Source organism: Gymnogyps californianus, chromosome 3 (assembly GCF_018139145.2).
Source record: "Gymnogyps californianus isolate 813 chromosome 3, ASM1813914v2, whole genome shotgun sequence".
Taxonomy (NCBI): Eukaryota; Metazoa; Chordata; class Aves; order Accipitriformes; family Cathartidae; genus Gymnogyps; species Gymnogyps californianus.
The window spans coordinates 67,518,369-67,530,187 of NC_059473.1; positions in this window are offsets into that span (position 1 = coordinate 67,518,369).

Below are 11,819 nucleotides of genomic sequence, written 5' to 3' on the forward strand. Positions count from 1 at the left end.
GATCCTATATGGGAAGAAAAATGGCCAGTGTAGTTTCAAATGGTGCAAGTGCTCTTTCCTTTGATAGATTAGTCAACAGAATAATAGATTGCAATGTAGGATCTTTTTTTTTTCCCCCGTGGGTTAATTTTGCTCAGTTTTGTTCAATATTATTAGAATTGTTACCACTGCATCTGATGTATGATCTGTGATATCTCACTAACAGAGTGTCTATCATGTGTGTATGTGTGCATGAAGATTGGCTATTTTATCTACTGTTGCAAATAAGATTAAAAAATAAGTGTGGAGCATTGCTTCCCTTGCAGCTGCGTGGACCACAGACTGTTATTTAGTCCTGAAATCTTTGGAAAGATGACGTCAACAGAAGGTTTAACCTTCTGAAGTTAAGAATCTTGATTTCACAGGCTCATTGCTTATAAACTTTGTTTGAAACATATAGGATTGCACTCTGAACCACTCTGCAATCCTACTGTTGTGATTATATGAGGGTCTGGAGAGCAAAGGATTTGGCCCAAAAATCCCAAAATCTTTTAGCAGCCTCTAGCTCTAGTAAGACGCAGTAAGCTTAGCAGTGACCTTCCACCATTATATTGGAAGCAGGTTCTCTCTTGTGTGCCTTATTAAAATAATTTACAACCAGAAATAGCCTCACTTGCAGAACTTCATTGCCACCTTGTTCATGCCTTCTCTTGTCAGTCCTTGTTTTTTCTCACACCACTGGAACTCATTACTTATATTTTTTCAACAATTTGAGTGTTTATGAGGTGAGATACATTTCAGATTTTGAATGGGAAATTAATTAATTAGGGATATTTTGCTTTTGAAAAAACACTGCTTTTTTATCTGGTTTTATGTCTATGTTTTAGACCTTCATCTCTCTTGTAATCTAATGATTAAGACCCGAGGGTGCCACCTTAGTTCAACTTTTAAGCATTAAGAGCATTAACGCTCTCTCATCCTATTCACATAAAGTCTTGGCAAAACTCTTTGTTTTCTGCAAAACTCTTTTTTTCCCACAAAACTCAGTAGAATTTGGAAGTTAGGTGTTCCCTGTCCCTAATTATGGCTTTTACAAAGCCTGATCGTGTTGGTTTTCTGGAATTGTGTCTAATGCAAGAAAAAGGCAAAGAAGAGACGGAAGCGATCCCTCTAATTACATCATTACAGCCATTAGAGCATTTACCTGGAAGGTAGGTGCAGGCCTGGGTACAATCTTGATCTGCATGGGGAACTGGCAGCTACAACTGCACTTGGCAATACTGGAATACATACCACACCCCTGGCAGTAACGGGAGAAGCTATTTCCCACTACTAACTCCTTCCCTTATGCCCAGTAAGTCAACATACTTAAGATGCACAGAAAACTTTCATTCTTGCTTGACTGTTGGTCTCTTAGTTTGTCACTAAGCATGTTTTTCACTAGGCTATAGTCGTTTCTAAAGTTGGTCTCTCCTGTTCTCTTCTTTGAAGATTTTCTCTGGTGCACAGATGTGGAAATGTGTTGGGTCGGAGAGCGTGAACTGCAGCCTGCCTGATAGAGCACCCATAGACTTCCTAGTTTGGGAGGCTTCCAGATGCTCCTTGGATTGCCCTACAGCCTGTGGTTAACACATTTCTCTGAGAAACTGAAACAACCTTCAAATTCCTGCTTCAGCTCAGGCAAAGGACTGATCTGTACCCTGCATGCTGCCCCTCACTGTACCATCAGCTATCGGAAGCAGTGAAGAGGGAAATGGCACATCTCTGCTTTCTCTGACTTAGAAAGGGAAGGGCTTGGTTCCTAGGTCCCTACCATTGAGAAGGGTTTGCTGCGAAAAACGCTCATCTCTGTGAAAGGAGGAAAGAATAAATCCTATTTCTCTCTTTGAGATTTCCTTGCAGTTAACAGAGAGCCAAGGTATCTTAGAGCTGCTTCTTTCCCTAGGTTACAGGCATGCAACCTTTATTGCAGGTGCCCCCTGAGCACCGCTCAGTGCTGTGCTCCATGAGTCCCTCTGTGAGCGAAGCTCTCAATCTGTTCAATTCTCTGCTGTGTTAAAAGTCACTGAAAATTACAGACTTCAAATTTCTTCAGGAAGTCATGAAATGTTTTGGATGTCATGTTGCTCATCATAAGCAAAACCTTTGGGACCCAAAACAGAGTAGCAATAAAAAAGATGGTTTATGTTCCACGTTCTCTAATAAAAAAGAGGTAATATCTGCTTTGGAAGGAAGGATTCAGAGGAGTAACCTGAGACACTTCAGGGAAGGAGTACAGATAAGAGACATGCTGCTCTTTGGTAAGGTCCAATTTAAGCCTCAAGAGCAGTCTCACCACTGCAACAGTTCCCAACACGAATAAGCTTCCTGACAGAGGATGAGTGAGGCCACAAGAATAACCATCTGCGCTCTCTCCACAAGCCAGTTTACAAACCCTTTTGGGAGTCCTGGACTCCTTGAAGGCACACTACACTCCTCCTGACCTGGGGAAAGCCTCAGTGGAATATATTTGAGTCATGACTGGCCTACATTTCTCTCTAATGCTTTCACTGTATGATTTTGTCTCAAATATAATTAATGGGAAAATGACCTATACTCCTTCTCCCTTCTGTCTATCTGAGATAATATCCAGGCCTATTTCCTTTAGCAAATAACTTTACAGAGGGAGCTCAACTTCCTTGTTTTCCAGATTAACTCAGGTTAATTAATAACAAATTCTTAGTCATTAAACTAAGGATAATTCCTTAGGGAAAAATCCCTTTTTGTTTCATCTCATTCTTTTATCATTGTCCAACGAGGATTTTCATTTCATAATGACAAACCCCAAATAATTCTCCTTTGATTAAAACCAAAAAATCTTACCATACTTATTCCCATACTTTTGCCATTCCTGCAAAACCCTGCAGGTACCAAAAAACACCCCCAAAACAGCCCTAACCCCAACAAACAGAAAGTGAAATTTGCCCCTTTCACCCCTCCCTTCTCTCTTTCCACAGACTGAGGACTACTTCTGTCTGACGTGTCGGCACAGCCCCTGAGTCAGGCATGCAGAGATCTGAATCTAGACTTTGTATTCAGAGGCAACCAGTCAGGGGAACCAGGACGTTTCATTTCGAAACATACTTTTTGCCCTATGGTACTTTTGGAGGACCACAATCAGGGAGTATCTCAAGTGAGTAGAAGTGTCCCAAGTCGCTTATTTGCGATTTCAGTTCAATAGATTTAGTGACATTTTGGCAGTGACTGACAATCTAGGTATTTAACCTGTCTAGATATAACACAGACTAGGTCATATTAATCAGCAAGGTAAACAGTGAATTTGATGTACTATAGGGGCTGCAAAGATGTTATTGACTAAAAGATGCCAGTCTTAGTTTATTTTAAGTTACTCCAGTTCCAGGAATCTCCGATAATGGGGATATGGCTGTACATATGATGGGTATAACTGTGTTTGTGGAGGAGGATCAGAAATGTTATGTTAAAGCAGTCTGTTTCCTACCACAGTGTACCTTAATGCTCAGGAGGATACGAAACAGAGCCCTGTTCCTAATGGCTCTATCCACAAAAAAATTCAATCACTTTGTGTTGATTGCTTGCTCCAGACACCAAAACTCCCTCTAAAAAGAGGCAATTAAAGCTTTCGATTTTTGTGTTTCCTGTCAAGGCATCGAGGGAGGAGGTGAGTGAGGTTTGGGACTGCAAATACTTTCAACTGTCTCAAAGCTTGTTACATAGGAAGTGAGGCAATTCACAGGGCAGAATACTTTGTACCTCCTGGCAGCTCTATCTTGCCTTGTTTAAAACTGCCTTGTTTGCAAAAGGGCTATGCATGGGTGTACATGAAAGCAACTAAAGCTGTTGTTCGCAAGGTTCCCTAAATACATTAACCTTGTCTTGGAACGGGACAGGGATTTAGTTTAATGGTTACAGCAGGGGCAATGAGATTCTTGAATTGAACTCTAGCTTACATCAATATTTAACTTTGAGGAAAGCTAGAATTCAGAGCGCTATTACTTTTTTTCCCTTGTTTTAATTGGTATCATTCTCCTCTCCCAAGATATTTGAAGGTTGTAGTGAGAAATATTTAGATCCCTCTTTCCATATTCATTGAATATACTGATATTTTATTAAAGAGTCTCAAATAGCTTACATCCCACTCTTAATAACCCTATGCATTACAAGCTTCTGTTTCCTCAAGCTACAGACAAATCCTATTACAGGGAGTAGATTAAACTGGGCCTTGACAGATCTTTGCAATTCACTGACAAAAAAGGACAAGTTGTCTTACTAATAAGACGACATCATGATCACACTAATATTATGCATCTCAGTGCTCTCAGATGCAAAAACTTTTATGCACACCCCCTCCAGCAGGCACATTACCCAAATAAAACCCAAGCAATTTTCTTTTAACAATAAGCTAAACTATCTAGTAGAAAGAATTACTTCAGATTCACATTGTGCGAACAAGCCATCAGTCAACAACTGCATGCTTGATCATGCCCTCTGGCTCCACATCCGCCAGGGACTCGGCTCATCCAGATTTGCTTCTGCCGCTATGAATGACGTGTATGCTTTTGTGTACAAATATGAGCCTGGAACAGAGGGCAGAGCCGGGGCTGAAGGGAGAGAGCACAAAGAAGCATTTTGTTTGACTTTCTCTTAGGCTCCACAGTGTAGCAGAGGACGGACCTCGGGTTATGAATGCAGGGGAAAAGGATCACAGTGCACAGAAAAACAGTTGGATCCCTTTAAAATGCTCTGAGCTCTCTAATAATCCCTAATATACAGCCATTTTTTTTAATCAACAGAAACTAGCCTGAATGGTCAGGTGCTTGTAATCAGTTTTTAAAAGGGGCCATGTGATTTCTTCACATTATTTTGATGTGTGCAAGGATAAAGGAAACTGGTGGAACCACCAATAGAGTAGCAGACCAGCATTCAGGGCAGCAGTCTGAGAAGAACATTCCCTCCAGCAGCAGTCCTGTTTATCCAGGATTTCCCACTCCTGGAGAACACCCACGACGATTAGTAATCCTCGATTCCTTGGATATCACTGCAGTAAAGTTAATAAAACCATAAACAGCATATACTGAACTGGGAGACTGGAACTCTTACCATTTTCCCAAAGATAGATTTATCAACAGACTTATTAAAAAATACCTGCAAATGATTCTTGCTCTGTTTCTCGATAAAGGTAGCTTACAACAAAACCTTAAATGTTATGTTGTCCAAGAGAAAGGCAACAGTAACAGATCAGATCAATCACAAGTGGTTGCTTGGAAGAGGGAATTTAAAATCTTGCCCAGGCTTGTTTAAGTACAGTCTTAAGATGGATGTTCTTCAGAGAGAAACAACGTGATCACATGGCTAGCCGTGGTTAGACACTGCTGCACAGCCTTCACAGGGAAGAAAGGGTCTTAGACGGCAAACGTCGTCATGGTTCATGGGTATCATCTTGAACGATTACAGTAGATTACTTCAGCATTATACCAGATAAAACCGGCACTGTCCTTTTCGTTCACACAGAAATCTGTTTGTAGAGAAAACATGTGAACAGATAAGCACAGTTCTGGATATTATTTGTGTATTATTTATGTACTCAACCTACAATACACTCGCCAAAATAGTTCTGTGATGCCACTAAAGACACTCAGACCCCAGTAGCTATTGCAAGTGACCTAAACTCTTCAGAGGAGCGTCTGGTACAGACATGCAATGTCTGCATATTCTCCCAGATACTATTTTGATAACTGTTATCCAGAAAGATGTTATAATGCATCTCTGAGCTTTGTAAACAGAACATACATATTTGCGAGTAACTTTTAAGCATATCTAAGTTTTTGTATCCTTTTATGTTAAAGGTTGTGCTTATCTCCACCAGGGATGTTCTTTAGAGACACTGCCATCCAATAAAGCACAGAAGTAATAAAGCACTAGTTTTCCGTGACCTGTCAGTTATACCCATGCACTATATAGGGATCAACTAGTATGTTTCTAATAGCTTGTAAAATAGCTTACTCACTGTAAATAGTTAGTCACTGTGTTTCAGAAACTCTTAGAAACCAGCCAAAGCATTATAGGCACAGCAAGGTCACTGCATGTTTGTCCAGTGTTTGTAAATAACGTCTTCTGAGATACTGCGTCAGACTTTCTTCACATTGCTGTTAACTGTATAAGGCGTAAAATTCACACAGATGGAGCTATGTCAGGCAGGGATTATGGCTGGATGGAATTCAAAGGCACAGCAATGAACCTTCTCCATCAGTATCAGCCCCTTCCTTTGGAGAGATTAGAGATAAATTATAGGTCTCAGGTACTTTTTCCCTGGAGCCCACAGCATAGTAGTGAAATCTCCATTTTCCAGGCAGTCTGAATGTGCAGCTGAAAGAAGAATCTCCTTCTTAATGAGCAACAATAAGTTTAAAAGTGTCTATTAACATATCTACTGCTGTGTCTTTATCTTTCTAGAGTTACAAAATGGTACAATGGTCATAACACTCTCTTTACAGGCTACAGTGTAGACTGTGCAATAAAGACAGATAGAATAGAACTGCCTCAGGATAAATATGTTTTGAGAGAGAAAAAAAGAATTTAAAAAAAATCAACATATACAAAAAAATTAACCTTTTACCATGTTCAGCAACTAGGGCTGAATCTCCACACAGGAGTATAGATCCATTTTTTCTGTTCCTTTTGATAGCTATTTGTTTTTCCACTGCAACAGACTGGCAGAAAAATGATCGTGCTCAGGTGCTAGTTCAATCAAATTTGGGGCAGATATATAAAATCTGAGACATATATATGCACCAGTATGGGATCCTGTTGCCAGATCCATTTAGTATACTCAAACTCATCATGTTTTGCCAATTATAATTTTGTTTACTATTTAAGACTGACATTATTTTAGGTTTGTTATTCTCCCCCTGATGTTAATCATACCAGTGTACCACTGACTGGAGTTCCGTCCAATATTTTTTTGTCCATGATCTTTCTGTACACTTTTTTTTTAATAAAACATAGTAGGAAAAAAAATGAATGCATAAAAAGTCAGGAATTCAAAGTTATGGTTCCCATGGCAACATTAAGTCCCTCATGTTGCATTGTACATGCACTAAAAATAAACATGTAATGAAGTACCATATTTTGTATGTCAAGAGGAGCAAGTGACTGCAACTTTAATTTTACTTGCCTGAGTTTTATAGATTTAAGTTCTCAGCCCCAATATTGCAGGAATGTGGTTTTACACTGACACAGATATATAACGCAGAGCATCTATTTACAGCAAGTACATACAGTCTGCCGGATGGGCAGCGCTGATTTACACCAGCTGAGCTCGGGGCCATCTGTGCGTATACATTTGGGGGTGCGCTGAGTCTGCGGAGGGGTGGGGACAGCACGTTCCTGTGCAGCAGACAGACATCCTGGGGGGTTCCCTTATAGCTTCAGCAGTGCCAGAAAGAGGGGGCAAGGGCACCACAGACCTTACCCAGCCTGTCATTGGCATCTCATCACAAATACCAGCAGGAGCAGCAATAAACTGATATGCCATCCTGCTTTTTTCTACAATTTGCAGCCCCTTGGCAATCTGAAGGTATTTCTATATGGAAAAATAATTAAAAAAAAAAATCAGAAATTCCATGCAAATCGAGAGCTAAAGTGTCTGGGAGTGCAAAATAAGGAATAGCAGCATAGGCAAAGAGCTCCCTTTCACATTAGGAAAGGAAGAAGTATTTTGTAAATACTTCTGGTCTTCAAAGGAATTTAAATGCAATCAAGAACTTGTAGGTGCAGATAAATCTGCTTCCAAGCTATTTTCCTCTCCAGAGAATGTGAAAACCAGAACTCAAAATACATAAGCAGTTCCAGTATTTCTTTTATATGAAGGTATCCTCAAAACCAGCTGGGCAACTGATGTTCAGTCACTGAGACATTATTTCCTTTTACCTCCAGACCTGTTTGTATGTGTTTGGTGTCCTTTGACCATCTCATCTTTGAAGGAGGGGTTGTTTTCTCCTGCACTGAGGATGCAGCATGAAACACCACATGGCTCTAACTCATGACAAGGCTCTGAAATGCTGCAATACTACTAATGCATCCCATAAGCCACACTAATACAGTTTCGTTCGACCTGCAGTTACTAAATAAATAATATCCCTTGCCTAGCTCCATTTAAAATAAACGGATATCTGAAGGGTAACTGTGGCATGAGGTGAGTTTAGCTTGAAAACAAATAACTCTTTGGGTTTGGGGTTGGTTTTTGTTTGTTTGTTTGGTTGGTTTTGTTTTGAATGATCCTAAAAACCAGCATGCAAAGAAAAACATAGAAATATGCATGGTGTAAATGCTTGCAATAAGGAACACAGGCAACAGGCAGAAAAACTGGATATGTTTGTTTCTGGAAAAGGACAAAGAGGCAATAACTGTATTACTGCCCCTTTTTCTGTGTTTTGGAAAGAGGAAATCCAGACGTATCCCTGACTTTTCTAGTACTTATAGTTTATGAAATTAGTTTAATGTAATGACTGTGTCTTAAAAATATGATTCCAGTCCTACAGGGTAAAAACACTTTCTGAACATTTTCATGTGAATGGTATGTTTGGACTTACTAAGTACATTTTGACTCAGAAAGCAGGTATGAGTCCATTTGCTATAATATTAACGTGAGACAAGGGACATCTCTCCTACAAGTTCAATGTCCAGATTATTCAGAAATCTCTGAATTTCTGAATGTGTGAAATTCAGATGCGTGAAATCCTTTGCTCTGAGTCATCAGAAAAGAGAACTGACCTTAGATCTCCTCCATGATGGGTGCTTGTGCTAATGATGGTGGGAGACCCTCTCTCAAAATGTTGTGTTGAAATGGCACACTTGTGAAACAACACATTTCAACAGAAAAAAAAAATATTGAAATGCTGTGACCAGCTCAACTGCAGAACTGTGACACCCACTTCTATGGTAATTCTAGAACTATTCCCTATAATACAGTAATTCTCAGCATAAAAACCTCAGTTCTGGAAAGTTCATGACTTTTCACAATCTTTGTCAGTTAATTTACTTACTTAAGTATTTTCTCCCTTCCATGAAACCACATAATTCACTGATTAGTTTTATGTGACAGTAAATACTCAGTGAAGACAGCAATGTCAGGGGCATACGTCTATTGCGTCTAAACCTAAGGGGTCAAAAATTAGGTTTGTTTCACAGAAAGCACACACCAAATATTTAGTGTAGTAACATTCTATATAACAAGCTTTACTGGTACATCTGAAGTCTTACTGATGATTGGCATAAGTTTTCAGAAAACATAATGCTAGAACTGGCCCCTCTGGAGCGTGTACCTCAAATGAACTCAGATGTAGAAATGTATTTTCCTTTTTCCAAAGAGAAAACTGTGATGGCAGCTGGATAGCAGAGCTGTTTCACACAGATGTTACTGAAGGCAGGGTTTGCATCCTAGCTGCAAATCAACATATGGGATACTAGCTACAATTTTATTTTTCTATCTTTAATGCTACTGACTGAAGTTATTTATTACTGGCTATTGCAAGACTGAAAGAGGAACAAACCAGAAAGTATTCCACCACCGCAACTGCCATGTAAGACACAGACACACTCGCTTTCAAATGGATGAAGTATTTTAAGACACCTGCCAGCACTCTACAGAGCTGGTGGTGTGGATCAAGGGGACATGCCGCACCTGCTTCCCTGCAAACTTGGTCTGCTTCAGGTGACTATCGGATAAGACTTACCTGAATGACTTTGTACTGCAGTGAAGTAGAGAACGAACGTGCAGTTATCTTCTGTTAGTGTTTGGTAGCAGGTAGTGAGAAGCAGCGACATCTTTCTGCCCCAGTTAGCTATATGTCCTGACAGAGGTCCATGCAAGCAGCTACTTAAGGAGAATAAAACACAAGAAACCATGAGAATGTTCTGTGTTTATCTGTTGGATTTTTTTAACTGTATGACCTCTATCAGGCTAACAGCAGGTGTAAATGCAGTGTAATGAGATGCATTTTAACACTTCTCATCTAATACTTTTATCTCCTCTAGACCAAGGATATAACCAGTTGGAGGGAAAACAAACACAAAAGCCTATGCAGTCAGGATGTTTCTGTCTGCTAAGGCAGCACAAACACTTGACACAGGTTTCTGACAGGACTAATCAGTCAGAACTTGGCTTGCAATTCCCTTGATTAACCATAAACAAAAAACCATCTTAACAAACTCTGTGCTAGTGCTTTAGAAGGGCAATTCTCTGTTCAGTGCTCCCCCACCACTACGTTGTACACCTCAGCTATAGAGCATTCACACTGTCCCTGTGTCCTGTTTCACTCTTGAAGTACTTTATCATAACAGGTCTTTTCAATCTTTTGCCTTCCTGTTTATCCCAGAAGAAATTCTCCAGACCTCTCCCCTTGGGAGTTATCTTTTTCCTCTCATCTTTGCTCCCAGGCCCTCCATCATTACTGGACGCTCAGCTCCACAGCAGAAAAAAACCAAAAGCCCATCACTCAGGCTGTTGCTCTGCTCTCATCTTCCTGCAGCCTTCCCAAATTCTGCTGTTCACTGCGGTTTCATATTCCTCCAACCCTCTGGAAAACCTGGTAAGCTTTTTTCTTTCCTTCCAGCTCTCAGTTTTTTTATGGCGTCCCATCTATTTACGTCCTTCAGAAGACTCTTGCAAACATCTTGATCTCTCACTCCCAAGCTCCTTTCAATTCCTAGTAAGAAAATGTGTGTATGAGAGCATATAGTTACTAATTCACTGATGCTTGTGCACTTTTCATTCTTCTGTATGTTTAATTCTTTCTTTCTGTATATCTAACTCTCTTTTTCTCTGTAGTTCTTGGGGAATACCTGATTTTTTATGAGATCCATACCAAGGATTACTTATTCCAGTTCAGATCAGCTGATTCTTACTAATTACTTAAGGGTAAGTGATCATGTAAGAAACACTTGAAAGGAAGCACAGATGAACTACAGGACTCCAAATGAATATTTCAAAATATTATAACTGAGCAATGTACATTTGTGACATATCAATCCTAGTAATTATCTAAGTGCCAAAGTTAGATCCTTTCACGTAAAAAAGGCTACTACAAATGTTATACTTGTTTCATTTAAAAATAGTTGAGGAAATACATGTTCTTTGGACCACATACAAAGAATGAGAAATCTCTAAGGAAGAGGTAAGTTGCAGAAACAAAATTCCTGTATTGAGAATTAGCTGATGTTGCAGAGAGTCAGGCTGGAGTAATAAGGTAATTAATTCTAAATTTCTTCAGTTTCTATGCTTTGTGGGTTTGTGTTTTTATACATATTTGCACAGTACCTAACTGTAAGTGGGTGCTTCTATAAAACAGTTTACTATTAATAATGGATATCTGAGGTGAGGCTGACGTAGAGAGAAAAAATGATAAACAACTCATGCAGCTAATATGTTGACTATTAATTAACATGAGTGATTCATTCAGTGCTATATCCAGACATAAAGTCAGACTGAAAGATGAAAGGGCAATTTAGAAAAAGACTATAACTTGCACAGTTATCAGCTGCAGTATCTGAGACCTCAAATAATGGCCTAATTACAGCTCATCTGAAAGGTATCAGGGCCTTATCCTCTACAGGAAGTATTAATGGAAAATTACTTGCTTTTCAAAGCCAATAAGCCCATCTGCAGGTTCCATATCAGCTCCCACCAGACATATATCTTTTTACACATGGGTGGTCTGTCACATGATGATTGACTCAATCTTGACAAGGAAAGGGATAGAAAAATTATCACTTTGTGCAGATATGACCACTTCTGACTTTGGCAGGTGAGGCAGTCTGGATTG